The sequence below is a fragment of the Gymnogyps californianus genome, chromosome 16 (assembly GCF_018139145.2).
Source record: "Gymnogyps californianus isolate 813 chromosome 16, ASM1813914v2, whole genome shotgun sequence".
Lineage (NCBI taxonomy): Eukaryota > Metazoa > Chordata > Aves > Accipitriformes > Cathartidae > Gymnogyps > Gymnogyps californianus.
The window spans coordinates 4,540,230-4,545,617 of NC_059486.1; positions in this window are offsets into that span (position 1 = coordinate 4,540,230).

Genomic DNA, 5,388 nt, shown 5'->3' on the forward strand with positions numbered 1-5,388 from the left:
ATGAGCAAGCAATAGCAATTTATTCATCCTTGTCCCCAAACTACTTCCAACCCAGACCACAAGTATCTGGCCTTCAGTGCTGTTCTCTTTCCCTCCCATTCCCTGAACTAATTCTTTAGGCAGTTGATAAATAACCTTTTTTTTTTTTTTTTAAACTGGCAAAGATTAGATGTTCCTAGTTGGAAAAAAAATGCAAGCTTTTTACCTGATAATCAGGGATCCTTTTTAATGCAGCTAAAAAGTCCACCTGTCTCACTGAAAAGCAGCCATAATCCTGTGGTCCAGATCATATTTCAGAAAGAGATCACTCCACGTAGTTTATTGTGACTGTAAAGCCTCTGCATGAGCTCGTGAAAAGCTTTGTTCTTATCTAGGAGAGCTCAGGTCATCTGAAAGTGGAAAATTATGAAGTGATTTAATTTTTTCCTTCCTATATTTATTGCTGCTCTCAATGTAAGCCAAACACAAGCCAACCAATTGAGCATTCCTTTGCTATTTACTATTTGGCACATTATCATTTTATGCCTTGAGACTGTGTCAAATGGAGAGAGGGACCACTGTCACTGTTAAAACCATGTTAGTTTTGCTTCAGTGATTTTCAGAGTATTTTTTTTTCCTAGAACCTGTACTCAGATCTCCACTTTAACGTGCTTGTGCCTGCCTTGTGGTTCACCTCCACTTACACAGCAGTGCCTTCTACATAGATGTGACTGTGAAGTTGATTGTAGTTTGGCAACAGAGATGTCTGATATGAAAGAGGTGACATTTGCCAGCCGTGGGCACTAAAACTGCAAAGCTGAGCCAGCTATATCAGCTTAATTAATTGCATTCCTAGCTGTGTGAACTGGAAGACTGAGACTCAAAAAGGGTGTGTGGGAAGGAGGTAGGGTGAGGAGTAATTCCAGGAAAATTATTTACTTTTGTTACACGCCTGGAGTAGGGAAGGTTGGGTCTCTTCTCAGGAGTCTGGCTAAAGTTAGGCCGCACATGCTAGCTCAGGGAGCTCAGCCATATCTGTCCTGTTGAGCAACTGAGTTTCCATTGCATTTTCTTTCATGTTATTTGGTTTAACAAGCTAAGAAAGGGTTGGGGCATCATCTCTGTGTGAAGTGTGGTCTTCTGCTCTGACTGGCCTCTCACGTGCCAACAACATGGAGCTGTAGAGTCAAGCCAAGGTCTGCGCCCTCACAGAGCATTGAAGTCCAAAGGTTTGTTGCTTCCCTTTGGAAACACTTCCCCTCTTCTACACTGATGATTACTCTTTCCTGTTTTTCCCATTGCCAGTTCTGTGGGCACAGCCTGGCCCTCTGGCGAGCCCTGTGTATTTACATTATTTGCATTATAATGTATAGGGATCTTCACTTTTGTCCCTACACATTTCTTCTCCCCCTTATCTCTCTGTCATCTTGCTTTCCTCCAACTGTGTTTCTCCTGTAGTTCATCTGTTCCTCTTGTGGACTGTTACTCTTGTTCCATTGCCCTTCATCCTCCTTTCCCATTCCTGTAGGCTTATTACAGGATCACACTGCGGCCTTTCCCCTCTTCGGCACTATTTGATCATAGAAAACAGTGACTTCTAATCCATCTACCAGTCTCGTCCTGACAAATACAAAGGGAAGTTCTCCATTTGCAATCAGGATGCAAGTAACTGGGGTGGATTTGAGCATGGGGATTACAGCCAGAACAATAATGCCTTTGTAATGCTGTCGGGATTATTCCTCTCCCGTGGAGTAAAACTTGAAGAGCAATACCAAGTCTTCAAGCAAACAGAATCTCCAGCTGTCAGTGCTTTTGCTTCCTCTGGAGGCAGACACATGCCTGTCCAAATACAATATGCCGGAAGACCGATACTTGGCATCTTTATGACTATTAAAACATGACATGTTTCTGAAACTGTTTAAAAGCCATGGAGAGACAGTAAAGGGAAAGGAAAGGCCATAAATGAGGGCTAGACAGTTCATCTTCTGTTACGGAACAGATTACTGATTAGTATCCTGATTCTCAGCCCAGTCTAGCTTAGATTTTACTGTGCTTTGGCAAATTGGTTGTATGATATCATACTTACCCTAGACAATTATGTTCTTACAAATGCAGGTGAGAGAAATAATAAAGACTAAGAAACTAGTACCAAGAGAACTGCTGCAAAACATCATAGACATTTTGTGCCTTCCCATCAACAGCTTGCTGGAGACATTTTTCATGGGCAGTGCTCACTCATTTCGCTCTCAAACTCCTTTTCTAGGCTGCAGTCTTTAACTGAAATTGAAACACACTCTTCTGAAATCAGGGCAGGCAATGCAGCCCTTGTTTGTGTGAACAGTATTCTCAATTTTTTAAAAAATTTTCTCTACATGAGTGAAGCCAAAAAGAATTGACCAAACCCTTCCCCCAAAAACACTCATGCATTTGCTCACGTGCATACTTTTTGATAGCACTTTTAAGGAAAGACAGGATTTTACACTTGCAGGCAGTGCCATATTTGTCATTGCACGCTGGAATTGGATCCACCTTCCCCTGCCAGCCTCAGGCTACTCACTTGCTCCAGAATCCCCCTGGTTTGGGGAGGGAAGCACAGCTCCCCTCTGGCTTGGCCTCTGACTGAATCATGGATAGTTTTAACTTAGCTCCATCTCTGGAAGCAATGAGTGTGCACACTACATAATATGATCTTCGTGTCTTGAGGATTCAGGCCTGTCCTCTTTTGTGCTGCCAGATGGAAGAGGAGCCACGCTCTCTCTGGAGAGACGTCCCTGCGCATCTCACCGCTCAGCCATGCTGGAATTATGTGCTTCTCTCTGCGGCCGGGCACTGTTGTTCCCTGGCATTTGGCTCCAGAATAGCTAGCTCTTTAGTATGCAGTGGATGCTACACAGCCACTGTGATCCCAAGATTAATTTGTCTAGAAAAGGAGATACATGAAGAACCTCCAAAATGAATTTGTGAGGAGGATGTACTCTACATTCTCTGAACAGCCGGGGTTTGTTCCCAGCTGAAACCCGAACACAGGTGTTGTGGACAGCTAGGTTTCTGGTTTGTGCTCTCACTCTGTCCCATTTCATAGTTTTTTCAGCTGCTGCTGCTGTTTTATTGCTCGGTTCTGTAACATGGCCCCTGCCTGCATTGTTATTGCCTCTGTTAGTCAAGCTGTTTCATGCCCTGATCCCTGAAGTGCTCTCCAAAGTGATGAATCACACCTGCACTAGTGAGTCCCTTTTCACTAATGAGGCATCTGCTCCAAATTCTGCAGTGCTCAGTTGATTGAGGCAAGGAGCTACAACCCACCTGTAGGCAGCAGTGTCACTACAGTCGTCCAGAATAGCTCAAAAGACTCCAAGGAGGGCAAGGGCAGTGTTAGTCAGACTAGAGAGGAATCTTATCTGTGTGAACTTCCTCACAGCAATGCCTCGTCAGCACCAGCTGCAACTCCAGAAATGGCAGCTTCTCTAGGAGCAACGTTACATCCTGATGGAATTAACTTCCCTGGGACAGAGAGGTATTGAGAAATGTTCATTTCAGCCTCCTGCTACCTCTGAGCTTCCTGGCAGAAGGACCCCTGTAGCAGCCACAGCTCCAGCAATGCAGCTGCAGTAGGGAAAGCCAGGGCTCGTGTTCATCCAGCCATGAGTAGTGGTTCTGCACGGATGATACCAAACAGGAGCAGCCTGTTCTGGGAAGAAAAAAAAAAAAAAAGGTACCTTGGCTATAATTAGGAGCTGAAATGACACTGCAGGTATGAATGGGAAATTGTTGCTCGACAAACATCCCCACCACAGACCCCTTCAACAGACCATTTAGCCACCACGACAGCTGCTGCCAAGCATCCAAAGCAGGAAAGGGGCGAAGGGACCAGCCTGTTCTCTCTGCCATCGTGAGGATGGACGGAGGGCACCTTGTGCAGGAATTGCGCATGGCTGCTGTGCAGCTGGTGCTGATAGCACAGCTGAGGGGACAGAGCACACTGAGTCAGTGCCGCAGCATCATTCTCTTTCTGTGGCAGCTTTGCCCTGACCAGCATGCGTTACTGTGGTGGTGGGGGCACAGCAGCACAGGCTGCAATGGGGCCCCAGGCTGCAGAGAGTAGTTGCACTTGGGTTGTTGCAGAGAAGATTGTGTCATCACATAGTAACTGCTGTGCATGTGCCAGCAAGAGCAGAGCTAGCATGAGTAAGCTTATTATGCGATAATCACACCTTCATCTTTCTGGGTACATAAACTGCTGAGGTATCCAAGTCTGGCAGTGAGGCACAATCACTGTCTGAGGATGAGCAAGAAGGAACCCGGTCCTTTCCTCATTGGGAACATATGTCTGATTTGACACCATTATCTTTTACTGTTTTTAAACAGAACATCATTATTGAACAACCTGTTGCCACTTAATTACCTGTGTTTGATTACAAAGACGTTAAGTAATTGGCTTTTTAGGTACAAACTCCTTCATTTCTATATCCTTTTATGATGTGCCCGAACAAAGCCTCTATGTCCATTTCAAAGGCTGGATCAAAACTTCCCCTGTGGGCTATGTCAGACAGGCAGCGGCTGAGTGCCTAGCCGCCTCTCGTGAACTTTGGGAAATCTGGAATTTGGATCAAGACTTTGAATCCTCTCAGCCATAACAATAAGACCTATAGGTGCTGACCTATAGAGCCAGTATCCACCGTGGTCCCGTTTCGGTAGGCTGAGCACCCAGGTAGAGTGCTCAGGTGGGCCCCGGCCCCCCCCAGCGTGCTGGCTCCCGGTGCCGGAGCAGAGGCACCTTCCGAGGGGCACGCGTGGAGGCAGGTGGGTCACCCCGCGGGGCAGGGGTGCTCGCCTTCCCGGCTCTGCCCTCGGAGGCACTAAGCTCCTTCCCTGGGAGATGCAGGAGCCTCGGGGGTCAGGCCTTCCCCCTCCCGCCGCCCCCCGGGACGCCGCCCCCGCCCTCCCCGTCCCCGTCCGCGCCGCCGCCGGGGGCGATGCTCCCGCGGCTCCGGCCCGCCGCCGCGCCGGGGGGCTGCGGCCCTGCGGTCCCCCTCCCCGCCGGGCCCGGGGCCGCCGGGCCCTGCCTGCCCGCCCGCCGCGCTGCGGGAGCGCCGCCCGCCGCCGCCCGCACCCCCTCGGCGGCGCCGCTTCGCCTGCCGGCGCGCCCCGGCCTGAGCCGGCCCCCGGCGGGGGGAGGCCCCGGCTCACCTGGAGAGGAGGCGGCGGCGCGGGGGGGAGCCCCGGCGGGGGACGGTGCCCGCCAGCCCCCGCCGGAGCGCCCCTTCCGCGGCCTTTGTCTGCGCTGTCACATGGGCCGCGGTGCGGGATTTAAGCGGGTCTCCGCAGGACATGCCGTGAGCGGCGCGCCGCAGCCCTGCCCGCAGCGGCAGCGCTCCGCCTGGCCGGGGATGCGGCTCTAGCGGCCCCGCG